The sequence below is a fragment of the Phoenix dactylifera genome, chromosome 4 (genome assembly GCF_051530095.1).
Source record: "Phoenix dactylifera cultivar Ajwa chromosome 4, Ajwa_hap1_PhDact_Kaust_v1.1, whole genome shotgun sequence".
In the NCBI taxonomy this organism is placed as follows: Eukaryota; Viridiplantae; Streptophyta; class Magnoliopsida; order Arecales; family Arecaceae; genus Phoenix; species Phoenix dactylifera.
This window is the reverse complement of record NC_143193.1, coordinates 37,565,855-37,586,716: the sequence shown is the minus strand read 5'-3', so window position 1 is coordinate 37,586,716 and position 20,862 is coordinate 37,565,855. Positions and strand designations below refer to the sequence as shown.

The following is a 20,862-nucleotide window of genomic DNA, read 5'->3' as shown; positions in this document are numbered from 1 at the left end:
AGCGGGAATAGCGCGTTGAATCCTACGCCAGAACGGCCCCGGCGGCGCGAATGTCTCGGGCCGTCGAGGTCTGCTGCTTTGTCATAAAAGGGAGTTTCGATGGGCATGTCATGGGTGCGATCATACCAGCACTAATGCACCGGATCCCATCAGAACTCCGCAGTTAAGCGTGCTTGGGCGAGAGTAGTACTAGGATGGGTGACCCCCTGGGAAGTCCTCGTGTTGCACCCCTTTTATTTTTTGCCCGCTTTTTTATTTTTTGATAATATTTATTTTTAATTTTTCGGCTTTTGGCTTTTCCTCTTCGGATAATTTTTTTCCCCCGAAAATAAACTGAGTCCGGAGACTGGCGGTGCCATGCCGCATAGCGGAACAGCGCGTTGAATCCTACGCCAGAACGGCCCCGGCAGCGCGAATGTCTCGGGCCGTCGCGGTCTGCTGCTTTGTCATAAAAGGGAGTTTCGAAGGGCATGTCATGGGTGCGATCATACCAGCACTAATGCACCGAATCCCATCATAACTCCGCAGTTAGGCGTGCTTGGGCGAGAGAAGTACTAGGATGGGTGACCCCCTGGGAAGTCCTCGTGTTGCACCCTTTTTATTTTTTGCCCGCTTTTTTATTTTTTGATAATATTTATTTTTAATTTTTTGGCTTTTGGCTTTTCCTCTTCGGATAATTTTTTCCCCCCGAAAATAAACTGAGTCCGGAGACTGGCGGTGCCATGCCGCATAGCGGAACAGCGCGTTGAATCCTACGCCAGAACGGCCCCGGCAGCGCGAATGTCTCGGGCCGTCGAGGTCTGCTGCTTTGTCATAAAAGGGAGTTTCGAAGGGCATGTCATGGGTGCGATCATACCAGCACTAATGCACCGGATCCCATCAGAACTCCGCAGTTAAGCGTGCTTGGGCGAGAGTAGTACTAGGATGGGTGACCCCCTGGGAAGTCCTCGTGTTGCACCCCTTTTATTTTTTGCCCGCTTTTTTATTTTTTGATAACATTTATTTTTTATTTTTCGGCTTTTGGCTTTTCCTCTTCGGATAATTTTTTTCCCCCGAAAATAAACTGAGTCCGGAGACTGGCGGTGCCATGCCGCATAGCGGAACAGCGCGTTGAATCCTACGCCAGAACGGCCCCGGCAGCGCGAATGTCTCGGGCCGTCGAGGTCTGCTGCTTTGTCATAAAAGGGAGTTTCGAAGGGCATGTCATGGGTGCGATCATACCAGCACTAATGCACCGGATCCCATCAGAACTCCGCAGTTAAGCGTGCTTGAGCGAGAGTAGTACTAGGATGGGTGACCCCCTGGGAAGTCCTCGTGTTGCACCCCTTTTATTTTTTGCCCGCTTTTTTATTTTTTGATAACATTTATTTTTTATTTTTCGGCTTTTGGCTTTTCCTCTTCGGATAATTTTTTTCCCCCGAAAATAAACTGAGTCCGGAGACTGGCGGTGCCATGCCGCATAGCGGGAATAGCGCGTTGAATCCTACGCCAGAACGGCCCCGGCGGCGCGAATGTCTCGGGCAGTCGAGGTCTGCTGCTTTGTCATAAAAGGGAGTTTCGATGGGCATGTCATGGGTGCGATCATACCAGCACTAATGCACCGGATCCCATCAGAACTCCGCAGTTAAGCGTGCTTGGGCGAGAGTAGTACTAGGATGGGTGACCCCCTGGGAAGTCCTCGTGTTGCACCCCTTTTATTTTTTGCCCGCTTTTTTATTTTTTGATAATATTTATTTTTAATTTTTCGGCTTTTGGCTTTTCCTCTTCGGATAATTTTTTTCCCCCGAAAATAAACTGAGTCCGGAGACTGGCGGTGCCATGCCGCATAGCGGAACAGCGCGTTGAATCCTACGCCAGAACGGCCCCGGCAGCGCGAATGTCTCGGGCCGTCGCTGTCTGCTGCTTTGTCATAAAAGGGAGTTTCGAAGGGCATGTCATGGGTGCGATCATACCAGCACTAATGCACCGGATCCCATCATAACTCCGCAGTTAGGCGTGCTTGGGCGAGAGAAGTACTAGGATGGGTGACCCCCTGGGAAGTCCTCGTGTTGCACCCTTTTTATTTTTTGCCCGCTTTTTTATTTTTTGATAATATTTATTTTTAATTTTTTGGCTTTTGGCTTTTCCTCTTCGGATAATTTTTTCCCCCCGAAAATAAACTGAGTCCGGAGACTGGCGGTGCCATGCCGCATAGCGGAACAGCGCGTTGAATCCTACGCCAGAACGGCCCCGGCAGCGCGAATGTCTCGGGCCGTCGAGGTCTGCTGCTTTGTCATAAAAGGGAGTTTCGAAGGGCATGTCATGGGTGCGATCATACGAGCACTAATGCACCGGATCCCATCAGAACTCCGCAGTTAAGCGTGCTTGGGCGAGAGTAGTACTAGGATGGGTGACCCCCTGGGAAGTCCTCGTGTTGCACCCCTTTTATTTTTTGCCCGCTTTTTTATTTTTTGATAACATTTATTTTTTATTTTTCGGCTTTTGGCTTTTCCTCTTCGGATAATTTTTTTCCCCCGAAAATAAACTGAGTCCGGAGACTGGCGGTGCCATGCCGCATAGCGGAACAGCGCGTTGAATCCTACGCCAGAACGGCCCCGGCAGCGCGAATGTCTCGGGCCGTCGAGGTCTGCTGCTTTGTCATAAAAGGGAGTTTCGAAGGGCATGTCATGGGTGCGATCATACCAGCACTAATGCACCGGATCCCATCAGAACTCCGCAGTTAAGCGTGCTTGAGCGAGAGTAGTACTAGGATGGGTGACCCCCTGGGAAGTCCTCGTGTTGCACCCCTTTTATTTTTTGCCCGCTTTTTTATTTTTTGATAACATTTATTTTTTATTTTTCGGCTTTTGGCTTTTCCTCTTCGGATAATTTTTTTCCCCCGAAAATAAACTGAGTCCGGAGACTGGCGGTGCCATGCCGCATAGCGGGAATAGCGCGTTGAATCCTACGCCAGAACGGCCCCAGCGGCGCGAATGTCTCGGGCCGTCGAGGTCTGCTGCTTTGTCATAAAAGGGAGTTTCGATGGGCATGTCATGGGTGCGATCATACCAGCACTAATGCACCGGATCCCATCAGAACTCCGCAGTTAAGCGTGCTTGGGCGAGAGTAGTACTAGGATGGGTGACCCCCTGGGAAGTCCTCGTGTTGCACCCTTTTTATTTTTTGCCCGCTTTTTTATTTTTTGATAATATTTATTTTTAATTTTTCGGCTTTTGGCTTTTCCTCTTCGGATAATTTTTTTCCCCCGAAAATAAACTGAGTCCGGAGACTGGCGGTGCCATGCCGCATAGCGGAACAGCGCGTTGAATCCTACGCCAGAACGGCCCCGGCAGCGCGAATGTCTCGGGCCGTCGCGGTCTGCTGCTTTGTCATAAAAGGGAGTTTCGAAGGGCATGTCATGGGTGCGATCATACCAGCACTAATGCACCGGATCCCATCATAACTCCGCAGTTAGGCGTGCTTGGGCGAGAGAAGTACTAGGATGGGTGACCCCCTGGGAAGTCCTCGTGTTGCACCCTTTTTATTTTTTGCCCGCTTTTTTATTTTTTGATAATATTTATTTTTAATTTTTTGGCTTTTGGCTTTTCCTCTTCGGATAATTTTTTCCCCCCGAAAATAAACTGAGTCCGGAGACTGGCGGTGCCATGCCGCATAGCGGAACAGCGCGTTGAATCCTACGCCAGAACGGCCCCGGCAGCGCGAATGTCTCGGGCCGTCGAGGTCTGCTGCTTTGTCATAAAAGGGAGTTTCGAAGGGCATGTCATGGGTGCGATCATACCAGCACTAATGCACCGGATCCCATCAGAACTCCGCAGTTAAGCGTGCTTGGGCGAGAGTAGTACTAGGATGGGTGACCCCCTGGGAAGTCCTCGTGTTGCACCCCTTTTATTTTTTGCCCGCTTTTTTATTTTTTGATAACATTTATTTTTTATTTTTCGGCTTTTGGCTTTTCCTCTTCGGATAATTTTTTTCCCCCGAAAATAAACTGAGTCCGGAGACTGGCGGTGCCATGCCGCATAGCGGAACAGCGCGTTGAATCCTACGCCAGAACGGCCCCGGCAGCGCGAATGTCTCGGGCCGTCGAGGTCTGCTGCTTTGTCATAAAAGGGAGTTTCGAAGGGCATGTCATGGGTGCGATCATACCAGCACTAATGCACCGGATCCCATCAGAACTCCGCAGTTAAGCGTGCTTGAGCGAGAGTAGTACTAGGATGGGTGACCCCCTGGGAAGTCCTCGTGTTGCACCCCTTTTATTTTTTGCCCGCTTTTTTATTTTTTGATAACATTTATTTTTTATTTTTCGGCTTTTGGCTTTTCCTCTTCGGATAATTTTTTTCCCCCGAAAATAAACTGAGTCCGGAGACTGGCGGTGCCATGCCGCATAGCGGGAATAGCGCGTTGAATCCTACGCCAGAACGGCCCCAGCGGCGCGAATGTCTCGGGCCGTCGAGGTCTGCTGCTTTGTCATAAAAGGGAGTTTCGATGGGCATGTCATGGGTGCGATCATACCAGCACTAATGCACCGGATCCCATCAGAACTCCGCAGTTAAGCGTGCTTGGGCGAGAGTAGTACTAGGATGGGTGACCCCCTGGGAAGTCCTCGTGTTGCACCCTTTTTATTTTTTGCCCGCTTTTTTATTTTTTGATAATATTTATTTTTAATTTTTCGGCTTTTGGCTTTTCCTCTTCGGATAATTTTTTTCCCCCGAAAATAAACTGAGTCCGGAGACTGGCGGTGCCATGCCGCATAGCGGAACAGCGCGTTGAATCCTACGCCAGAACGGCCCCGGCAGCGCGAATGTCTCGGGCCGTCGCGGTCTGCTGCTTTGTCATAAAAGGGAGTTTCGAAGGGCATGTCATGGGTGCGATCATACCAGCACTAATGCACCGGATCCCATCATAACTCCGCAGTTAGGCGTGCTTGGGCGAGAGAAGTACTAGGATGGGTGACCCCCTGGGAAGTCCTCGTGTTGCACCCTTTTTATTTTTTGCCCGCTTTTTTATTTTTTGATAATATTTATTTTTAATTTTTTGGCTTTTGGCTTTTCCTCTTCGGATAATTTTTTCCCCCCGAAAATAAACTGAGTCCGGAGACTGGCGGTGCCATGCCGCATAGCGGAACATCGCGTTGAATCCTACGCCAGAACGGCCCCGGCAGCGCGAATGTCTCGGGCCGTCGAGGTCTGCTGCTTTGTCATAAAAGGGAGTTTCGAAGGGCATGTCATGGGTGCGATCATACCAGCACTAATGCACCGGATCCCATCAGAACTCCGCAGTTAAGCGTGCTTGGGCGAGAGTAGTACTAGGATGGGTGACCCCCTGGGAAGTCCTCGTGTTGCACCCCTTTTATTTTTTGCCCGCTTTTTTATTTTTTGATAACATTTATTTTTTATTTTTCGGCTTTTGGCTTTTCCTCTTCGGATAATTTTTTTCCCCCGAAAATAAACTGAGTCCGGAGACTGGCGGTGCCATGCCGCATAGCGGAACAGCGCGTTGAATCCTACGCCAGAACGGCCCCGGCAGCGCGAATGTCTCGGGCCGTCGAGGTCTAATGCTTTGTCATAAAAGGGAGTTTCGAAGGGCATGTCATGGGTGCGATCATACCAGCACTAATGCACCGGATCCCATCAGAACTCCGCAGTTAAGCGTGCTTGAGCGAGAGTAGTACTAGGATGGGTGACCCCCTGGGAAGTCCTCGTGTTGCACCCCTTTTATTTTTTGCCCGCTTTTTTATTTTTTGATAACATTTATTTTTTATTTTTCGGCTTTTGGCTTTTCCTCTTCGGATAATTTTTTTCCCCCGAAAATAAACTGAGTCCGGAGACTGGCGGTGCCATGCCGCATAGCGGGAATAGCGCGTTGAATCCTACGCCAGAACGGCCCCAGCGGCGCGAATGTCTCGGGCCGTCGAGGTCTGCTGCTTTGTCATAAAAGGGAGTTTCGATGGGCATGTCATGGGTGCGATCATACCAGCACTAATGCACCGGATCCCATCAGAACTCCGCAGTTAAGCGTGCTTGGGCGAGAGTAGTACTAGGATGGGTGACCCCCTGGGAAGTCCTCGTGTTGCACCCTTTTTATTTTTTGCCCACTTTTTTATTTTTTGATAATATTTATTTTTAATTTTTCGGCTTTTGGCTTTTCCTCTTCGGATAATTTTTTTCCCCCGAAAATAAACTGAGTCCGGAGACTGGCGGTGCCATGCCGCATAGCGGAACAGCGCGTTGAATCCTACGCCAGAACGGCCCCGGCAGCGCGAATGTCTCGGGCCGTCGCGGTCTGCTGCTTTGTCATAAAAGGGAGTTTCGAAGGGCATGTCATGGGTGCGATCATACCAGCACTAATGCACCGGATCCCATCATAACTCCGCAGTTAGGCGTGCTTGGGCGAGAGAAGTACTAGGATGGGTGACCCCCTGGGAAGTCCTCGTGTTGCACCCTTTTTATTTTTTGCCCGCTTTTTTATTTTTTGATAATATTTATTTTTAATTTTTTGGCTTTTGGCTTTTCCTCTTCGGATAATTTTTTCCCCCCGAAAATAAACTGAGTCCGGAGACTGGCGGTGCCATGCCGCATAGCGGAACAGCGCGTTGAATCCTACGCCAGAACGGCCCCGGCAGCGCGAATGTCTCGGGCCGTCGAGGTCTGCTGCTTTGTCATAAAAGGGAGTCTCGAAGGGCATGTCATGGGTGCGATCATACCAGCACTAATGCACCGGATCCCATCAGAACTCCGCAGTTAAGCGTGCTTGGGCGAGAGTAGTACTAGGATGGGTGACCCCCTGGGAAGTCCTCGTGTTGCACCCCTTTTATTTTTTGCCCGCTTTTTTATTTTTTGATAACATTTATTTTTTATTTTTCGGCTTTTGGCTTTTCCTCTTCGGATAATTTTTTTCCCCCGAAAATAAACTGAGTCCGGAGACTGGCGGTGCCATGCCGCATAGCGGAACAGCGCGTTGAATCCTACGCCAGAACGGCCCCGGCAGCGCGAATGTCTCGGGCCGTCGAGGTCTGCTGCTTTGTCATAAAAGGGAGTTTCGAAGGGCATGTCATGGGTGCGATCATACCAGCACTAATGCACCGGATCCCATCAGAACTCCGCAGTTAAGCGTGCTTGAGCGAGAGTAGTACTAGGATGGGTGACCCCCTGGGAAGTCCTCGTGTTGCACCCCTTTTATTTTTTGCCCGCTTTTTTATTTTTTGATAACATTTATTTTTTATTTTTCGGCTTTTGGCTTTTCCTCTTCGGATAATTTTTTTCCCCCGAAAATAAACTGAGTCCGGAGACTGGCGGTGCCATGCCGCATAGCGGGAATAGCGCGTTGAATCCTACGCCAGAACGGCCCCAGCGGCGCGAATGTCTCGGGCCGTCGAGGTCTGCTGCTTTGTCATAAAAGGGAGTTTCGATGGGCATGTCATGGGTGCGATCATACCAGCACTAATGCACCGGATCCCATCAGAACTCCGCAGTTAAGCGTGCTTGGGCGAGAGTAGTACTAGGATGGGTGACCCCCTGGGAAGTCCTCGTGTTGCACCCTTTTTATTTTTTGCCCACTTTTTTATTTTTTGATAATATTTATTTTTAATTTTTCGGCTTTTGGCTTTTCCTCTTCGGATAATTTTTTTCCCCCGAAAATAAACTGAGTCCGGAGACTGGCGGTGCCATGCCGCATAGCGGAACAGCGCGTTGAATCCTACGCCAGAACGGCCCCGGCAGCGCGAATGTCTCGGGCCGTCGCGGTCTGCTGCTTTGTCATAAAAGGGAGTTTCGAAGGGCATGTCATGGGTGCGATCATACCAGCACTAATGCACCGGATCCCATCATAACTCCGCAGTTAGGCGTGCTTGGGCGAGAGAAGTACTAGGATGGGTGACCCCCTGGGAAGTCCTCGTGTTGCACCCTTTTTATTTTTTGCCCGCTTTTTTATTTTTTGATAATATTTATTTTTAATTTTTTGGCTTTTGGCTTTTCCTCTTCGGATAATTTTTTCCCCCCGAAAATAAACTGAGTCCGGAGACTGGCGGTGCCATGCCGCATAGCGGAACAGCGCGTTGAATCCTACGCCAGAACGGCCCCGGCAGCGCGAATGTCTCGGGCCGTCGAGGTCTGCTGCTTTGTCATAAAAGGGAGTCTCGAAGGGCATGTCATGGGTGCGATCATACCAGCACTAATGCACCGGATCCCATCAGAACTCCGCAGTTAAGCGTGCTTGGGCGAGAGTAGTACTAGGATGGGTGACCCCCTGGGAAGTCCTCGTGTTGCACCCCTTTTATTTTTTGCCCGCTTTTTTATTTTTTGATAACATTTATTTTTTATTTTTCGGCTTTTGGCTTTTCCTCTTCGGATAATTTTTTTCCCCCGAAAATAAACTGAGTCCGGAGACTGGCGGTGCCATGCCGCATAGCGGAACAGCGCGTTGAATCCTACGCCAGAACGGCCCCGGCAGCGCGAATGTCTCGGGCCGTCGAGGTCTGCTGCTTTGTCATAAAAGGGAGTTTCGAAGGGCATGTCATGGGTGCGATCATACCAGCACTAATGCACCGGATCCCATCAGAACTCCGCAGTTAAGCGTGCTTGAGCGAGAGTAGTACTAGGATGGGTGACCCCCTGGGAAGTCCTCGTGTTGCACCCCTTTTATTTTTTGCCCGCTTTTTTATTTTTTGATAACATTTATTTTTTATTTTTCGGCTTTTGGCTTTTCCTCTTCGGATAATTTTTTTCCCCCGAAAATAAACTGAGTCCGGAGACTGGCGGTGCCATGCCGCATAGCGGGAATAGCGCGTTGAATCCTACGCCAGAACGGCCCCAGCGGCGCGAATGTCTCGGGCCGTCGAGGTCTGCTGCTTTGTCATAAAAGGGAGTTTCGATGGGCATGTCATGGGTGCGATCATACCAGCACTAATGCACCGGATCCCATCAGAACTCCGCAGTTAAGCGTGCTTGGGCGAGAGTAGTACTAGGATGGGTGACCCCCTGGGAAGTCCTCGTGTTGCACCCTTTTTATTTTTTGCCCGCTTTTTTATTTTTTGATAATATTTATTTTTAATTTTTCGGCTTTTGGCTTTTCCTCTTCGGATAATTTTTTTCCCCCGAAAATAAACTGAGTCCGGAGACTGGCGGTGCCATGCCGCATAGCGGAACAGCGCGTTGAATCCTACGCCAGAACGGCCCCGGCAGCGCGAATGTCTCGGGCCGTCGCGGTCTGCTGCTTTGTCATAAAAGGGAGTTTCGAAGGGCATGTCATGGGTGCGATCATACCAGCACTAATGCACCGGATCCCATCATAACTCCGCAGTTAGGCGTGCTTGGGCGAGAGAAGTACTAGGATGGGTGACCCCCTGGGAAGTCCTCGTGTTGCACCCTTTTTATTTTTTGCCCGCTTTTTTATTTTTTGATAATATTTATTTTTAATTTTTTGGCTTTTGGCTTTTCCTCTTCGGATAATTTTTTCCCCCCGAAAATAAACTGAGTCCGGAGACTGGCGGTGCCATGCCGCATAGCGGAACATCGCGTTGAATCCTACGCCAGAACGGCCCCGGCAGCGCGAATGTCTCGGGCCGTCGAGGTCTGCTGCTTTGTCATAAAAGGGAGTTTCGAAGGGCATGTCATGGGTGCGATCATACCAGCACTAATGCACCGGATCCCATCAGAACTCCGCAGTTAAGCGTGCTTGGGCGAGAGTAGTACTAGGATGGGTGACCCCCTGGGAAGTCCTCGTGTTGCACCCCTTTTATTTTTTGCCCGCTTTTTTATTTTTTGATAACATTTATTTTTTATTTTTCGGCTTTTGGCTTTTCCTCTTCGGATAATTTTTTTCCCCCGAAAATAAACTGAGTCCGGAGACTGGCGGTGCCATGCCGCATAGCGGAACAGCGCGTTGAATCCTACGCCAGAACGGCCCCGGCAGCGCGAATGTCTCGGGCCGTCGAGGTCTGCTGCTTTGTCATAAAAGGGAGTTTCGAAGGGCATGTCATGGGTGCGATCATACCAGCACTAATGCATCGGATCCCATCAGAACTCCGCAGTTAAGCGTGCTTGGGCGAGAGTAGTACTAGGATGGGTGACCCCCTGGGAAGTCCTCGTGTTGCACCCCTTTTATTTTTTGCCCGCTTTTTTATTTTTTGATAACATTTATTTTTTATTTTTCGGCTTTTGGCTTTTCCTCTTTGGATAATTTTTTTCCCCCGAAAATAAACTGAGTCCGGAGACTGGCGGTGCCATGCCGCATAGCGGAACAGCGTGTTGAATCCTACGCTAGAACGGCCCCGGCAGCGCGAATGTCTCGGGCCGTCGAGGTCTGCTACTTTGTCATAAAAGGGAGTTTCGAAGGGCATGTCTTGGGTGCGATCATACCAGCACTAATGCACCGGATCCTATCAGAACTCCGCAGTTAAGCGTGCTTGGGCGAGAGTAGTACTAGGATGGGTGACCCCCTGGGAAGTCCTCGTGTTGCACCCTTTTTATTTTTTGCCCGCTTTTTTATTTTTTGATAATATTTATTTTTAATTTTTCGGCTTTTGGCTTTTCCTCTTCGGATAATTTTTTTCCCCCGAAAATAAACTGAGTCCGGAGACTGGCGGTGCCATGCCGCATAGCGGAACAGCGCGTTGAATCCTACGCCAGAACGGCCCCGGCAGCGCGAATGTCTCGGGCCGTCGCGGTCTGCTGCTTTGTCATAAAAGGGAGTTTCGAAGGGCATGTCATGGGTGCGATCATACCAGCACTAATGCACCGGATCCCATCATAACTCCGCAGTTAGGCGTGCTTGGGCGAGAGAAGTACTAGGATGGGTGACCCCCTGGGAAGTCCTCGTGTTGCACCCTTTTTATTTTTTGCCCGCTTTTTTATTTTTTGATAATATTTATTTTTAATTTTTTGGCTTTTGGCTTTTCCTCTTCGGATAATTTTTTCCCCCCGAAAATAAACTGAGTCCGGAGACTGGCGGTGCCATGCCGCATAGCGGAACAGCGCGTTGAATCCTACGCCAGAACGGCCCCGGCAGCGCGAATGTCTCGGGCCGTCGAGGTCTGCTGCTTTGTCATAAAAGGGAGTTTCGAAGGGCATGTCATGGGTGCGATCATACCAGCACTAATGCACCGGATCCCATCAGAACTCCGCAGTTAAGCGTGCTTGGGCGAGAGTAGTACTAGGATGGGTGACCCCCTGGGAAGTCCTCGTGTTGCACCCCTTTTATTTTTTGCCCGCTTTTTTATTTTTTGATAACATTTATTTTTTATTTTTCGGCTTTTGGCTTTTCCTCTTCGGATAATTTTTTTCCCCCGAAAATAAACTGAGTCCGGAGACTGGCGGTGCCATGCCGCATAGCGGAACAGCGCGTTGAATCCTACGCCAGAACGGCCCCGGCAGCGCGAATGTCTCGGGCCGTCGAGGTCTGCTGCTTTGTCATAAAAGGGAGTTTCGAAGGGCATGTCATGGGTGCGATCATACCAGCACTAATGCACCGGATCCCATCAGAACTCCGCAGTTAAGCGTGCTTGGGCGAGAGTAGTACTAGGATGGGTGACCCCCTGGGAAGTCCTCGTGTTGCACCCCTTTTATTTTTTGCCCGCTTTTTTATTTTTTGATAACATTTATTTTTTATTTTTCGGCTTTTGGCTTTTCCTCTTCGGATAATTTTTTTCCCCCGAAAATAAACTGAGTCCGGAGACTGGCGGTGCCATGCCGCATAGCGGAACAGCGTGTTGAATCCTACGCTAGAACGGCCCCGGCAGCGCGAATGTCTCGGGCCGTCGAGGTCTGCTACTTTGTCATAAAAGGGAGTTTCGAAGGGCATGTCTTGGGTGCGATCATACCAGCACTAATGCACCGGATCCTATCAGAACTCCGCAGTTAAGCGTGCTTGGGCGAGAGTAGTACTAGGATGGGTGACCCCCTGGGAAGTCCTCGTGTTGCACCCTTTTTATTTTTTGCCCGCTTTTTTATTTTTTGATAATATTTATTTTTAATTTTTCGGCTTTTGGCTTTTCCTCTTCGGATAATTTTTTTCCCCCGAAAATAAACTGAGTCCGGAGACTGGCGGTGCCATGCCGCATAGCGGAACAGCGCGTTGAATCCTACGCCAGAACGGCCCCGGCAGCGCGAATGTCTCGGGCCGTCGCGGTCTGCTGCTTTGTCATAAAAGGGAGTTTCGAAGGGCATGTCATGGGTGCGATCATACCAGCACTAATGCACCGGATCCCATCATAACTCCGCAGTTAGGCGTGCTTGGGCGAGAGAAGTACTAGGATGGGTGACCCCCTGGGAAGTCCTCGTGTTGCACCCTTTTTATTTTTTGCCCGCTTTTTTATTTTTTGATAATATTTATTTTTAATTTTTTGGCTTTTGGCTTTTCCTCTTCGGATAATTTTTTCCCCCCGAAAATAAACTGAGTCCGGAGACTGGCGGTGCCATGCCGCATAGCGGAACAGCGCGTTGAATCCTACGCCAGAACGGCCCCGGCAGCGCGAATGTCTCGGGCCGTCGAGGTCTGCTGCTTTGTCATAAAAGGGAGTTTCGAAGGGCATGTCATGGGTGCGATCATACCAGCACTAATGCACCGGATCCCATCAGAACTCCGCAGTTAAGCGTGCTTGGGCGAGAGTAGTACTAGGATGGGTGACCCCCTGGGAAGTCCTCGTGTTGCACCCCTTTTATTTTTTGCCCGCTTTTTTATTTTTTGATAACATTTATTTTTTATTTTTCGGCTTTTGGCTTTTCCTCTTCGGATAATTTTTTTCCCCCGAAAATAAACTGAGTCCGGAGACTGGCGGTGCCATGCCGCATAGCGGAACAGCGCGTTGAATCCTACGCCAGAACGGCCCCGGCAGCGCGAATGTCTCGGGCCGTCGAGGTCTGCTGCTTTGTCATAAAAGGGAGTTTCGAAGGGCATGTCATGGGTGCGATCATACCAGCACTAATGCACCGGATCCCATCAGAACTCCGCAGTTAAGCGTGCTTGGGCGAGAGTAGTACTAGGATGGGTGACCCCCTGGGAAGTCCTCGTGTTGCACCCCTTTTATTTTTTGCCCGCTTTTTTATTTTTTGATAACATTTATTTTTTATTTTTCGGCTTTTGGCTTTTCCTCTTCGGATAATTTTTTTCCCCCGAAAATAAACTGAGTCCGGAGACTGGCGGTGCCATGCCGCATAGCGGAACAGCGTGTTGAATCCTACGCTAGAACGGCCCCGGCAGCGCGAATGTCTCGGGCCATCGAGGTCTGCTCCTTTGTCATAAAAGGGAGTTTCGAAGGGCATGTCTTGGGTGCGATCATACCAGCACTAATGCACCGGATCCTATCAGAACTCCGCAGTTAAGCGTGCTTGGGCGAGAGTAGTACTAGGATGGGTGACCCCCTAGGAAGTCCTCATGTTGCACCCTTTTTATTTTTTGCCCGCTTTTTTATTTTTTGATAATATTTATTTGTAATTTTTTGGCTTTTGGCTTTTCCTCTTCGGATAATTTTTTTCCCCCGACAATAAACTGGGTCCGGAGACTGGCGGTGCCATGCCGCATAGCGGGACCAGCGCGTTGAATCCTACGCCAGAACGGCCCCGGCAGCGCGAATGTCTCGGGCCGTCGAGGTCTGCTGCTTTGTCATAAAAGGGAGTGTCGAAGGGCATATCATGGGTGCGATCATACCAGCACTAATGCACCGGATCCCATCAGAACTCCGCAGTTAAGCGTGCTTGGGCGAGAGTAGTACTAGGATGGGTGACCCCCTGGGAAGTCCTCGTGTTGCACCCCTTTTATTTTTTGCCCGCTTTTTTCTTTTTTGATAACATTTATTTTTAATTTTTTGGCTTTTGGCTTTTCCTCTTCGGATAATTTTTTTCCCTCGAAAATAAACTGAGTCCGGAGACTCGCGGTGCCATGCCGCATAGCGGAACAGCGCATTGAATCCTACGCCAGAACGGCCCCGGCAGCGCGAATGTCTCGGGCCGTCGAGGTCTGCTGCTTTGTCATAAAAGGGTGTTTCGATGGGCATGTCATGGGTGCGATCATACCAGCACTAATGCACCGGATCCCATCAGAACTCCGCAGTTAAGCGTGCTTGGGCGAGAGTAGTACTAGGATGGGTGACCCCCTGGGAAGTCCTCGTGTTGCACCCCTTTTATTTTTTGCCCGCTTTTTTATTTTTTGATAATATTTATTTTTAATTTTTCGGCTTTTGGCTTTTCCTCTTCGGATAATTTTTTTTCCCCCGAAAATAAACTGAGTCCGGAGACTCGCGGTGTCATGCCGCATAGCGGAACAGCGCGTTGAATCCTACGCCAGAACGGCCCCGGCAGCGCGAATGTCTCGGGCCGTCGAGGTCTGCTGCTTTGTCATAAAAGGGAGTTTCGAAGGGCATGTCATGGGTGCGATCATACCAGCACTAATGCACCGGATCCCATCAGAACTCCGCAGTTAAGCGTGCTTGGGCGAGAGTAGTACTAGGATGGGTGACCCCCTGGGAAGTCCTCGTGTTGCACCCCTTTTATTTTTTGCCCGCTTTTTTATTTTTTGATAACATTTATTTTTTATTTTTCGGCTTTTGGCTTTTCCTCTTCGGATAATTTTTTTCCCCCGAAAATAAACTGAGTCCGGAGACTGGCGGTGCCATGCCGCATAGCGGAACAGCGCGTTGAATCCTACGCCAGAACGGCCCCGGCAGCGCGAATGTCTCGGGCCGTCGAGGTCTGCTGCTTTGTCATAAAAGGGAGTTTCGAAGGGCATGTCATGGGTGCGATCATACCAGCACTAATGCACCGGATCCCATCAGAACTCCGCAGTTAAGCGTGCTTGGGCGAGAGTAGTACTAGGATGGGTGACCCCCTGGGAAGTCCTCGTGTTGCACCCCTTTTATTTTTTGCCCGCTTTTTTATTTTTTGATAACATTTATTTTTTATTTTTCGGCTTTTGGCTTTTCCTCTTCGGATAATTTTTTTCCCCCGAAAATAAACTGAGTCCGGAGACTGGCGGTGCCATGCCGCATAGCGGAACAGCGTGTTGAATCCTACGCTAGAACGGCCCCGGCAGCGCGAATGTCTCGGGCCGTCGAGGTCTGCTACTTTGTCATAAAAGGGAGTTTCGAAGGGCATGTCTTGGGTGCGATCATACCAGCACTAATGCACCGGATCCTATCAGAACTCCGCAGTTAAGCGTGCTTGGGCGAGAGTAGTACTAGGATGGGTGACCCCCTGGGAAGTCCTCGTGTTGCACCCTTTTTATTTTTTGCCCGCTTTTTTATTTTTTGATAATATTTATTTTTAATTTTTCGGCTTTTGGCTTTTCCTCTTCGGATAATTTTTTTCCCCCGAAAATAAACTGAGTCCGGAGACTGGCGGTGCCATGCCGCATAGCGGAACAGCGCGTTGAATCCTACGCCAGAACGGCCCCGGCAGCGCGAATGTCTCGGGCCGTCGCGGTCTGCTGCTTTGTCATAAAAGGGAGTTTCGAAGGGCATGTCATGGGTGCGATCATACCAGCACTAATGCACCGGATCCCATCATAACTCCGCAGTTAGGCGTGCTTGGGCGAGAGAAGTACTAGGATGGGTGACACCCTGGGAAGTCCTCGTGTTGCACCCTTTTTATTTTTTGCCCGCTTTTTTATTTTTTGATAATATTTATTTTTAATTTTTTGGCTTTTGGCTTTTCCTCTTCGGATAATTTTTTCCCCCCGAAAATAAACTGAGTCCGGAGACTGGCGGTGCCATGCCGCATAGCGGAACAGCGCGTTGAATCCTACGCCAGAACGGCCCCGGCAGCGCGAATGTCTCGGGCCGTCGAGGTCTGCTGCTTTGTCATAAAAGGGAGTTTCGAAGGGCATGTCATGGGTGCGATCATACCAGCACTAATGCACCGGATCCCATCAGAACTCCGCAGTTAAGCGTGCTTGGGCGAGAGTAGTACTAGGATGGGTGACCCCCTGGGAAGTCCTCGTGTTGCACCCCTTTTATTTTTTGCCCGCTTTTTTATTTTTTGATAACATTTATTTTTTATTTTTCGGCTTTTGGCTTTTCCTCTTCGGATAATTTTTTTCCCCCGAAAATAAACTGAGTCCGGAGACTGGCGGTGCCATGCCGCATAGCGGAACAGCGCGTTGAATCCTACGCCAGAACGGCCCCGGCAGCGCGAATGTCTCGGGCCGTCGAGGTCTGCTGCTTTGTCATAAAAGGGAGTTTCGAAGGGCATGTCATGGGTGCGATCATACCAGCACTAATGCACCGGATCCCATCAGAACTCCGCAGTTAAGCGTGCTTGGGCGAGAGTAGTACTAGGATGGGTGACCCCCTGGGAAGTCCTCGTGTTGCACCCCTTTTATTTTTTGCCCGCTTTTTTATTTTTTGATAACATTTATTTTTTATTTTTCGGCTTTTGGCTTTTCCTCTTCGGATAATTTTTTTCCCCCGAAAATAAACTGAGTCCGGAGACTGGCGGTGCCATGCCGCATAGCGGAACAGCGTGTTGAATCCTACGCTAGAACGGCCCCGGCAGCGCGAATGTCTCGGGCCATCGAGGTCTGCTCCTTTGTCATAAAAGGGAGTTTCGAAGGGCATGTCTTGGGTGCGATCATACCAGCACTAATGCACCGGATCCTATCAGAACTCCGCAGTTAAGCGTGCTTGGGCGAGAGTAGTACTAGGATGGGTGACCCCCTAGGAAGTCCTCATGTTGCACCCTTTTTATTTTTTGCCCGCTTTTTTATTTTTTGATAATATTTATTTTTAATTTTTTGGCTTTTGGCTTTTCCTCTTCGGATAATTTTTTTCCCCCGACAATAAACTGGGTCCGGAGACTGGCGGTGCCATGCCGCATAGCGGGACCAGCGCGTTGAATCCTACGCCAGAACGGCCCCGGCAGCGCGAATGTCTCGGGCCGTCGAGGTCTGCTGCTTTGTCATAAAAGGGAGTTTCGAAGGGCATATCATGGGTGCGATCATACCAGCACTAATGCACCGGATCCCATCAGAACTCCGCAGTTAAGCGTGCTTGGGCGAGAGTAGTACTAGGATGGGTGACCCCCTGGGAAGTCCTCGTGTTGCACCCCTTTTATTTTTTGCCCGCTTTTTTCTTTTTTGATAACATTTATTTTTAATTTTTTGGCTTTTGGCTTTTCCTCTTCGGATAATTTTTTTCCCTCGAAAATAAACTGAGTCCGGAGACTCGCGGTGCCATGCCGCATAGCGGAACAGCGCATTGAATCCTACGCCAGAACGGCCCCGGCAGCGCGAATGTCTCGGGCCGTCGAGGTCTGCTGCTTTGTCATAAAAGGGTGTTTCGATGGGCATGTCATGGGTGCGATCATACCAGCACTAATGCACCGGATCCCATCAGAACTCCGCAGTTAAGCGTGCTTGGGCGAGAGTAGTACTAGGATGGGTGACCCCCTGGGAAGTCCTCGTGTTGCACCCCTTTTATTTTTTGCCCGCTTTTTTATTTTTTGATAATATTTATTTTTAATTTTTCGGCTTTTGGCTTTTCCTCTTCGGATAATTTTTTTTCCCCCGAAAATAAACTGAGTCCGGAGACTCGCGGTGTCATGCCGCATAGCGGAACAGCGCGTTGAATCCTACGCCAGAACGGCCCCGGCAGCGCGAATGTCTCGGGCCGTCGAGGTCTGCTGCTTTGTCATAAAAGGGAGTTTCGAAGGGCATGTCATGGGTGCGATCATACCAGCACTAATGCACCGGATCCCATCAGAACTCCGCAGTTAAGCGTGCTTGGGCGAGAGTAGTACTAGGATGGGTGACCCCCTGGGAAGTCCTCGTGTTGCACCCCTTTTATTTTTTGCCCGCTTTTTTATTTTTTGATAACATTTATTTTTTATTTTTCGGCTTTTGGCTTTTCCTCTTCGGATAATTTTTTTCCCCCGAAAATAAACTGAGTCCGGAGACTGGCGGTGCCATGCCGCATAGCGGAACAGCGCGTTGAATCCTACGCCAGAACGGCCCCGGCAGCGCGAATGTCTCGGGCCGTCGAGGTCTGCTGCTTTGTCATAAAAGGGAGTTTCGAAGGGCATGTCATGGGTGCGATCATACCAGCACTAATGCACCGGATCCCATCAGAACTCCGCAGTTAAGCGTGCTTGGGCGAGAGTAGTACTAGGATGGGTGACCCCCTGGGAAGTCCTCGTGTTGCACCCCTTTTATTTTTTGCCCGCTTTTTTATTTTTTGATAACATTTATTTTTTATTTTTCGGCTTTTGGCTTTTCCTCTTCAGATAATTTTTTTCCCCCGAAAATAAACTGAGTCCGGAGACTGGCGGTGCCATGCCGCATAGCGGAACAGCGTGTTGAATCCTACGCTAGAACGGCCCCGGCAGCGCGAATGTCTCGGGCCGTCGAGGTCTGCTACTTTGTCATAAAAGGGAGTTTCGAAGGGCATGTCTTGGGTGCGATCATACCAGCACTAATGCACCGGATCCTATCAGAACTCCGCAGTTAAGCGTGCTTGGGCGAGAGTAGTACTAGGATGGGTGACCCCCTGGGAAGTCCTCGTGTTGCACCCTTTTTATTTTTTGCCCGCTTTTTTATTTTTTGATAATATTTATTTTTAATTTTTCGGCTTTTGGCTTTTCCTCTTCGGATAATTTTTTTCCCCCGAAAATAAACTGAGTCCGGAGACTGGCGGTGCCATGCCGCATAGCGGAACAGCGCGTTGAATCCTACGCCAGAACGGCCCCGGCAGCGCGAATGTCTCGGGCCGTCGCGGTCTGCTGCTTTGTCATAAAAGGGAGTTTCGAAGGGCATGTCATGGGTGCGATCATACCAGCACTAATGCACCGGATCCCATCATAACTCCGCAGTTAGGCGTGCTTGGGCGAGAGAAGTACTAGGATGGGTGACCCCCTGGGAAGTCCTCGTGTTGCACCCTTTTTATTTTTTGCCCGCTTTTTTATTTTTTGATAATATTTATTTTTAATTTTTTGGCTTTTGGCTTTTCCTCTTCGGATAATTTTTTCCCCCCGAAAATAAACTGAGTCCGGAGACTGGCGGTGCCATGCCGCATAGCGGAACAGCGCGTTGAATCCTACGCCAGAACGGCCCCGGCAGCGCGAATGTCTCGGGCCGTCGAGGTCTGCTGCTTTGTCATAAAAGGGAGTTTCGAAGGGCATGTCATGGGTGCGATCATACCAGCACTAATGCACCGGATCCCATCAGAACTCCGCAGTTAAGCGTGCTTGGGCGAGAGTAGTACTAGGATGGGTGACCCCCTGGGAAGTCCTCGTGTTGCACCCCTTTTATTTTTTGCCCGCTTTTTTATTTTTTGATAACATTTATTTTTTATTTTTCGGCTTTTGGCTTTTCCTCTTCGGATAATTTTTTTCCCCCGAAAATAAACTGAGTCCGGAGACTGGCGGTGCCATGCCGCATAGCGGAACAGCGCGTTGAATCCTACGCCAGAACGGCCCCGGCAGCGCGAATGTCTCGGGCCGTCGAGGTCTGCTGCTTTGTCATAAAAGGGAGTTTCGAAGGGCATGTCATGGGTGCGATCATACCAGCACTAATGCACCGGATCCCATCAGAACTCCGCAGTTAAGCGTGCTTGGGCGAGAGTAGTACTAGGATGGGTGACCCCCTGGGAAGTCCTCGTGTTGCACCCCTTTTATTTTTTGCCCGCTTTTTTATTTTTTGATAACATTTATTTTTTATTTTTCGGCTTTTGGCTTTTCCTCTTCGGATAATTTTTTTCCCCCGAAAATAAACTGAGTCCGGAGACTGGCGGTGCCATGCCGCATAGCGGAACAGCGTGTTGAATCCTACGCTAGAACGGCCCCGGCAGCGCGAATGTCTCGGGCCATCGAGGTCTGCTCCTTTGTCATAAAAGGGAGTTTCGAAGGGCATGTCTTGGGTGCGATCATACCAGCACTAATGCACCGGATCCTATCAGAACTCCGCAGTTAAGCGTGCTTGGGCGAGAGTAGTACTAGGATGGGTGACCCCCTAGGAAGTCCTCATGTTGCACCCTTTTTATTTTTTGCCCGCTTTTTTATTTTTTGATAATATTTATTTTTAATTTTTTGGCTTTTGGCTTTTCCTCTTCGGATAATTTTTTTCCCCCGACAATAAACTGGGTCCGGAGACTGGCGGTGCCATGCCGCATAGCGGGACCAGCGCGTTGAATCCTACGCCAGAACGGCCCCGGCAGCGCGAATGTCTCGGGCCGTCGAGGTCTGCTGCTTTGTCATAAAAGGGAGTTTCGAAGGGCATATCATGGGTGCGATCATACCAGCACTAATGCACCGGAACCCATCAGAACTCCGCAGTTAAGCGTGCTTGGGCGAGAGTAGTACTAGGATGGGTGACCCCCTGGGAAGTCCTCGTGTTGCACCCCTTTTATTTTTTGCCCGCTTTTTTCTTTTTTGATAACATTTATTTTTAATTTTTTGGCTTTTGGCTTTTCCTCTTCGGATAATTTTTTTCCCTCGAAAATAAACTGAGTCCGGAGACTCGCGGTGCCATGCCGCATAGCGGAACAGCGCATTGAATCCTACGCCAGAACGGCCCCGGCAGCGCGAATGTCTCGGGCCGTCGAGGTCTGCTGCTTTGTCATAAAAGGGTGTTTCGATGGGCATGTCATGGGTGCGATCATACCAGCACTAATGCACCGGATCCCATCAGAACTCCGCAGTTAAGCGTGCTTGGGCGAGAGTAGTACTAGGATGGGTGACCCCCTGGGAAGTCCTCGTGTTGCACCCCTTTTATTTTTTGCCCGCTTTTTTATTTTTTGATAATATTTATTTTTAATTTTTCGGCTTTTGGCTTTTCCTCTTCGGATAATTTTTTTTCCCCCGAAAATAAACTGAGTCCGGAGACTCGCGGTGTCATGCCGCATAGCGGAACAGCGCGTTGAATCCTACGCCAGAACGGCCCCGGCAG

General features: G+C 49.7%; 46 non-coding genes and 11 pseudogenes across 46 annotated transcripts; all 57 read left to right on the top strand.

Moving 5' to 3' along the window:
- Positions 1-112: 112 nt before the first annotated feature.
- On the top strand, positions 113-231 carry LOC149763595 (5S ribosomal RNA). Its single transcript, XR_016410872.1, has one exon. It is a non-coding gene; the product is annotated as a 5S ribosomal RNA (ribosomal RNA).
- A 246-nt stretch (positions 232-477) lies between these two features.
- LOC149763594 (5S ribosomal RNA) lies at positions 478-596 on the top strand (annotated as a pseudogene).
- Positions 597-842: 246 nt separating this feature from the next.
- Positions 843-961, top strand: LOC149763593 (5S ribosomal RNA). The gene has a single exon (XR_016410871.1). It is a non-coding gene; the product is annotated as a 5S ribosomal RNA (ribosomal RNA).
- Positions 962-1,207: 246 nt separating this feature from the next.
- LOC149763592 (5S ribosomal RNA) lies at positions 1,208-1,326 on the top strand. Its single transcript, XR_016403556.1, has one exon. It is a non-coding gene; the product is annotated as a 5S ribosomal RNA (ribosomal RNA).
- Positions 1,327-1,573: 247 nt separating this feature from the next.
- On the top strand, positions 1,574-1,692 carry LOC149763591 (5S ribosomal RNA). Its single transcript, XR_016410870.1, has one exon. It is a non-coding gene; the product is annotated as a 5S ribosomal RNA (ribosomal RNA).
- Positions 1,693-1,938: 246 nt separating this feature from the next.
- On the top strand, positions 1,939-2,057 carry LOC149763590 (5S ribosomal RNA; annotated as a pseudogene).
- A 246-nt stretch (positions 2,058-2,303) lies between these two features.
- LOC149763589 (5S ribosomal RNA) lies at positions 2,304-2,422 on the top strand. Its single transcript, XR_016404807.1, has one exon. It is a non-coding gene; the product is annotated as a 5S ribosomal RNA (ribosomal RNA).
- A 246-nt stretch (positions 2,423-2,668) lies between these two features.
- On the top strand, positions 2,669-2,787 carry LOC149763588 (5S ribosomal RNA). The gene has a single exon (XR_016403555.1). It is a non-coding gene; the product is annotated as a 5S ribosomal RNA (ribosomal RNA).
- A 247-nt stretch (positions 2,788-3,034) lies between these two features.
- LOC149763587 (5S ribosomal RNA) lies at positions 3,035-3,153 on the top strand. Its single transcript, XR_016412247.1, has one exon. It is a non-coding gene; the product is annotated as a 5S ribosomal RNA (ribosomal RNA).
- Positions 3,154-3,399: 246 nt separating this feature from the next.
- Positions 3,400-3,518, top strand: LOC149763586 (5S ribosomal RNA; annotated as a pseudogene).
- Positions 3,519-3,764: 246 nt separating this feature from the next.
- Positions 3,765-3,883, top strand: LOC149763585 (5S ribosomal RNA). The gene has a single exon (XR_016410869.1). It is a non-coding gene; the product is annotated as a 5S ribosomal RNA (ribosomal RNA).
- A 246-nt stretch (positions 3,884-4,129) lies between these two features.
- On the top strand, positions 4,130-4,248 carry LOC149763584 (5S ribosomal RNA). The gene has a single exon (XR_016403554.1). It is a non-coding gene; the product is annotated as a 5S ribosomal RNA (ribosomal RNA).
- Positions 4,249-4,495: 247 nt separating this feature from the next.
- Positions 4,496-4,614, top strand: LOC149763583 (5S ribosomal RNA). Its single transcript, XR_016412246.1, has one exon. It is a non-coding gene; the product is annotated as a 5S ribosomal RNA (ribosomal RNA).
- A 246-nt stretch (positions 4,615-4,860) lies between these two features.
- Positions 4,861-4,979, top strand: LOC149763582 (5S ribosomal RNA; annotated as a pseudogene).
- Positions 4,980-5,225: 246 nt separating this feature from the next.
- LOC149763581 (5S ribosomal RNA) lies at positions 5,226-5,344 on the top strand. Its single transcript, XR_016410868.1, has one exon. It is a non-coding gene; the product is annotated as a 5S ribosomal RNA (ribosomal RNA).
- Positions 5,345-5,590: 246 nt separating this feature from the next.
- Positions 5,591-5,709, top strand: LOC149763580 (5S ribosomal RNA). The gene has a single exon (XR_016403553.1). It is a non-coding gene; the product is annotated as a 5S ribosomal RNA (ribosomal RNA).
- Positions 5,710-5,956: 247 nt separating this feature from the next.
- LOC149763579 (5S ribosomal RNA) lies at positions 5,957-6,075 on the top strand. Its single transcript, XR_016412245.1, has one exon. It is a non-coding gene; the product is annotated as a 5S ribosomal RNA (ribosomal RNA).
- Positions 6,076-6,321: 246 nt separating this feature from the next.
- On the top strand, positions 6,322-6,440 carry LOC149763578 (5S ribosomal RNA; annotated as a pseudogene).
- Positions 6,441-6,686: 246 nt separating this feature from the next.
- On the top strand, positions 6,687-6,805 carry LOC149763577 (5S ribosomal RNA). The gene has a single exon (XR_016410866.1). It is a non-coding gene; the product is annotated as a 5S ribosomal RNA (ribosomal RNA).
- A 246-nt stretch (positions 6,806-7,051) lies between these two features.
- Positions 7,052-7,170, top strand: LOC149763576 (5S ribosomal RNA). Its single transcript, XR_016403552.1, has one exon. It is a non-coding gene; the product is annotated as a 5S ribosomal RNA (ribosomal RNA).
- Positions 7,171-7,417: 247 nt separating this feature from the next.
- LOC149763575 (5S ribosomal RNA) lies at positions 7,418-7,536 on the top strand. Its single transcript, XR_016412244.1, has one exon. It is a non-coding gene; the product is annotated as a 5S ribosomal RNA (ribosomal RNA).
- Positions 7,537-7,782: 246 nt separating this feature from the next.
- LOC149763574 (5S ribosomal RNA) lies at positions 7,783-7,901 on the top strand (annotated as a pseudogene).
- Positions 7,902-8,147: 246 nt separating this feature from the next.
- On the top strand, positions 8,148-8,266 carry LOC149763573 (5S ribosomal RNA). Its single transcript, XR_016410865.1, has one exon. It is a non-coding gene; the product is annotated as a 5S ribosomal RNA (ribosomal RNA).
- Positions 8,267-8,512: 246 nt separating this feature from the next.
- On the top strand, positions 8,513-8,631 carry LOC149763572 (5S ribosomal RNA). Its single transcript, XR_016403551.1, has one exon. It is a non-coding gene; the product is annotated as a 5S ribosomal RNA (ribosomal RNA).
- Positions 8,632-8,878: 247 nt separating this feature from the next.
- On the top strand, positions 8,879-8,997 carry LOC149763571 (5S ribosomal RNA). Its single transcript, XR_016412243.1, has one exon. It is a non-coding gene; the product is annotated as a 5S ribosomal RNA (ribosomal RNA).
- A 246-nt stretch (positions 8,998-9,243) lies between these two features.
- On the top strand, positions 9,244-9,362 carry LOC149763570 (5S ribosomal RNA; annotated as a pseudogene).
- A 246-nt stretch (positions 9,363-9,608) lies between these two features.
- On the top strand, positions 9,609-9,727 carry LOC149763569 (5S ribosomal RNA). Its single transcript, XR_016410864.1, has one exon. It is a non-coding gene; the product is annotated as a 5S ribosomal RNA (ribosomal RNA).
- Positions 9,728-9,973: 246 nt separating this feature from the next.
- LOC149763568 (5S ribosomal RNA) lies at positions 9,974-10,092 on the top strand. Its single transcript, XR_016402464.1, has one exon. It is a non-coding gene; the product is annotated as a 5S ribosomal RNA (ribosomal RNA).
- A 246-nt stretch (positions 10,093-10,338) lies between these two features.
- On the top strand, positions 10,339-10,457 carry LOC149763567 (5S ribosomal RNA). Its single transcript, XR_016403281.1, has one exon. It is a non-coding gene; the product is annotated as a 5S ribosomal RNA (ribosomal RNA).
- Positions 10,458-10,703: 246 nt separating this feature from the next.
- Positions 10,704-10,822, top strand: LOC149763566 (5S ribosomal RNA; annotated as a pseudogene).
- A 246-nt stretch (positions 10,823-11,068) lies between these two features.
- On the top strand, positions 11,069-11,187 carry LOC149763565 (5S ribosomal RNA). Its single transcript, XR_016410863.1, has one exon. It is a non-coding gene; the product is annotated as a 5S ribosomal RNA (ribosomal RNA).
- A 246-nt stretch (positions 11,188-11,433) lies between these two features.
- LOC149763564 (5S ribosomal RNA) lies at positions 11,434-11,552 on the top strand. The gene has a single exon (XR_016410862.1). It is a non-coding gene; the product is annotated as a 5S ribosomal RNA (ribosomal RNA).
- A 246-nt stretch (positions 11,553-11,798) lies between these two features.
- Positions 11,799-11,917, top strand: LOC149763563 (5S ribosomal RNA). The gene has a single exon (XR_016403280.1). It is a non-coding gene; the product is annotated as a 5S ribosomal RNA (ribosomal RNA).
- A 246-nt stretch (positions 11,918-12,163) lies between these two features.
- Positions 12,164-12,282, top strand: LOC149763562 (5S ribosomal RNA; annotated as a pseudogene).
- Positions 12,283-12,528: 246 nt separating this feature from the next.
- Positions 12,529-12,647, top strand: LOC149763561 (5S ribosomal RNA). The gene has a single exon (XR_016410861.1). It is a non-coding gene; the product is annotated as a 5S ribosomal RNA (ribosomal RNA).
- A 246-nt stretch (positions 12,648-12,893) lies between these two features.
- LOC149763560 (5S ribosomal RNA) lies at positions 12,894-13,012 on the top strand. Its single transcript, XR_016410860.1, has one exon. It is a non-coding gene; the product is annotated as a 5S ribosomal RNA (ribosomal RNA).
- A 246-nt stretch (positions 13,013-13,258) lies between these two features.
- LOC149763559 (5S ribosomal RNA) lies at positions 13,259-13,377 on the top strand. The gene has a single exon (XR_016408811.1). It is a non-coding gene; the product is annotated as a 5S ribosomal RNA (ribosomal RNA).
- A 247-nt stretch (positions 13,378-13,624) lies between these two features.
- On the top strand, positions 13,625-13,743 carry LOC149763558 (5S ribosomal RNA). Its single transcript, XR_016410859.1, has one exon. It is a non-coding gene; the product is annotated as a 5S ribosomal RNA (ribosomal RNA).
- A 246-nt stretch (positions 13,744-13,989) lies between these two features.
- LOC149763557 (5S ribosomal RNA) lies at positions 13,990-14,108 on the top strand. The gene has a single exon (XR_016410858.1). It is a non-coding gene; the product is annotated as a 5S ribosomal RNA (ribosomal RNA).
- A 247-nt stretch (positions 14,109-14,355) lies between these two features.
- LOC149763556 (5S ribosomal RNA) lies at positions 14,356-14,474 on the top strand. Its single transcript, XR_016410857.1, has one exon. It is a non-coding gene; the product is annotated as a 5S ribosomal RNA (ribosomal RNA).
- Positions 14,475-14,720: 246 nt separating this feature from the next.
- LOC149763555 (5S ribosomal RNA) lies at positions 14,721-14,839 on the top strand. The gene has a single exon (XR_016410855.1). It is a non-coding gene; the product is annotated as a 5S ribosomal RNA (ribosomal RNA).
- A 246-nt stretch (positions 14,840-15,085) lies between these two features.
- On the top strand, positions 15,086-15,204 carry LOC149763554 (5S ribosomal RNA). Its single transcript, XR_016403279.1, has one exon. It is a non-coding gene; the product is annotated as a 5S ribosomal RNA (ribosomal RNA).
- Positions 15,205-15,450: 246 nt separating this feature from the next.
- LOC149763553 (5S ribosomal RNA) lies at positions 15,451-15,569 on the top strand (annotated as a pseudogene).
- A 246-nt stretch (positions 15,570-15,815) lies between these two features.
- LOC149763552 (5S ribosomal RNA) lies at positions 15,816-15,934 on the top strand. The gene has a single exon (XR_016410854.1). It is a non-coding gene; the product is annotated as a 5S ribosomal RNA (ribosomal RNA).
- A 246-nt stretch (positions 15,935-16,180) lies between these two features.
- LOC149763551 (5S ribosomal RNA) lies at positions 16,181-16,299 on the top strand. The gene has a single exon (XR_016410853.1). It is a non-coding gene; the product is annotated as a 5S ribosomal RNA (ribosomal RNA).
- A 246-nt stretch (positions 16,300-16,545) lies between these two features.
- On the top strand, positions 16,546-16,664 carry LOC149763550 (5S ribosomal RNA). Its single transcript, XR_016408809.1, has one exon. It is a non-coding gene; the product is annotated as a 5S ribosomal RNA (ribosomal RNA).
- Positions 16,665-16,911: 247 nt separating this feature from the next.
- LOC149763549 (5S ribosomal RNA) lies at positions 16,912-17,030 on the top strand. Its single transcript, XR_016410852.1, has one exon. It is a non-coding gene; the product is annotated as a 5S ribosomal RNA (ribosomal RNA).
- A 246-nt stretch (positions 17,031-17,276) lies between these two features.
- LOC149763548 (5S ribosomal RNA) lies at positions 17,277-17,395 on the top strand. Its single transcript, XR_016410851.1, has one exon. It is a non-coding gene; the product is annotated as a 5S ribosomal RNA (ribosomal RNA).
- A 247-nt stretch (positions 17,396-17,642) lies between these two features.
- Positions 17,643-17,761, top strand: LOC149763547 (5S ribosomal RNA). Its single transcript, XR_016410850.1, has one exon. It is a non-coding gene; the product is annotated as a 5S ribosomal RNA (ribosomal RNA).
- A 246-nt stretch (positions 17,762-18,007) lies between these two features.
- Positions 18,008-18,126, top strand: LOC149763546 (5S ribosomal RNA). The gene has a single exon (XR_016410849.1). It is a non-coding gene; the product is annotated as a 5S ribosomal RNA (ribosomal RNA).
- A 246-nt stretch (positions 18,127-18,372) lies between these two features.
- LOC149763545 (5S ribosomal RNA) lies at positions 18,373-18,491 on the top strand. The gene has a single exon (XR_016403278.1). It is a non-coding gene; the product is annotated as a 5S ribosomal RNA (ribosomal RNA).
- Positions 18,492-18,737: 246 nt separating this feature from the next.
- LOC149763544 (5S ribosomal RNA) lies at positions 18,738-18,856 on the top strand (annotated as a pseudogene).
- A 246-nt stretch (positions 18,857-19,102) lies between these two features.
- On the top strand, positions 19,103-19,221 carry LOC149763543 (5S ribosomal RNA). The gene has a single exon (XR_016410848.1). It is a non-coding gene; the product is annotated as a 5S ribosomal RNA (ribosomal RNA).
- A 246-nt stretch (positions 19,222-19,467) lies between these two features.
- LOC149763542 (5S ribosomal RNA) lies at positions 19,468-19,586 on the top strand. The gene has a single exon (XR_016410847.1). It is a non-coding gene; the product is annotated as a 5S ribosomal RNA (ribosomal RNA).
- Positions 19,587-19,832: 246 nt separating this feature from the next.
- Positions 19,833-19,951, top strand: LOC149763541 (5S ribosomal RNA). Its single transcript, XR_016408808.1, has one exon. It is a non-coding gene; the product is annotated as a 5S ribosomal RNA (ribosomal RNA).
- A 247-nt stretch (positions 19,952-20,198) lies between these two features.
- Positions 20,199-20,317, top strand: LOC149763540 (5S ribosomal RNA). Its single transcript, XR_016402102.1, has one exon. It is a non-coding gene; the product is annotated as a 5S ribosomal RNA (ribosomal RNA).
- Positions 20,318-20,563: 246 nt separating this feature from the next.
- LOC149763539 (5S ribosomal RNA) lies at positions 20,564-20,682 on the top strand. Its single transcript, XR_016410846.1, has one exon. It is a non-coding gene; the product is annotated as a 5S ribosomal RNA (ribosomal RNA).
- The last annotated feature ends 180 nt before the right edge of the window (positions 20,683-20,862 follow it).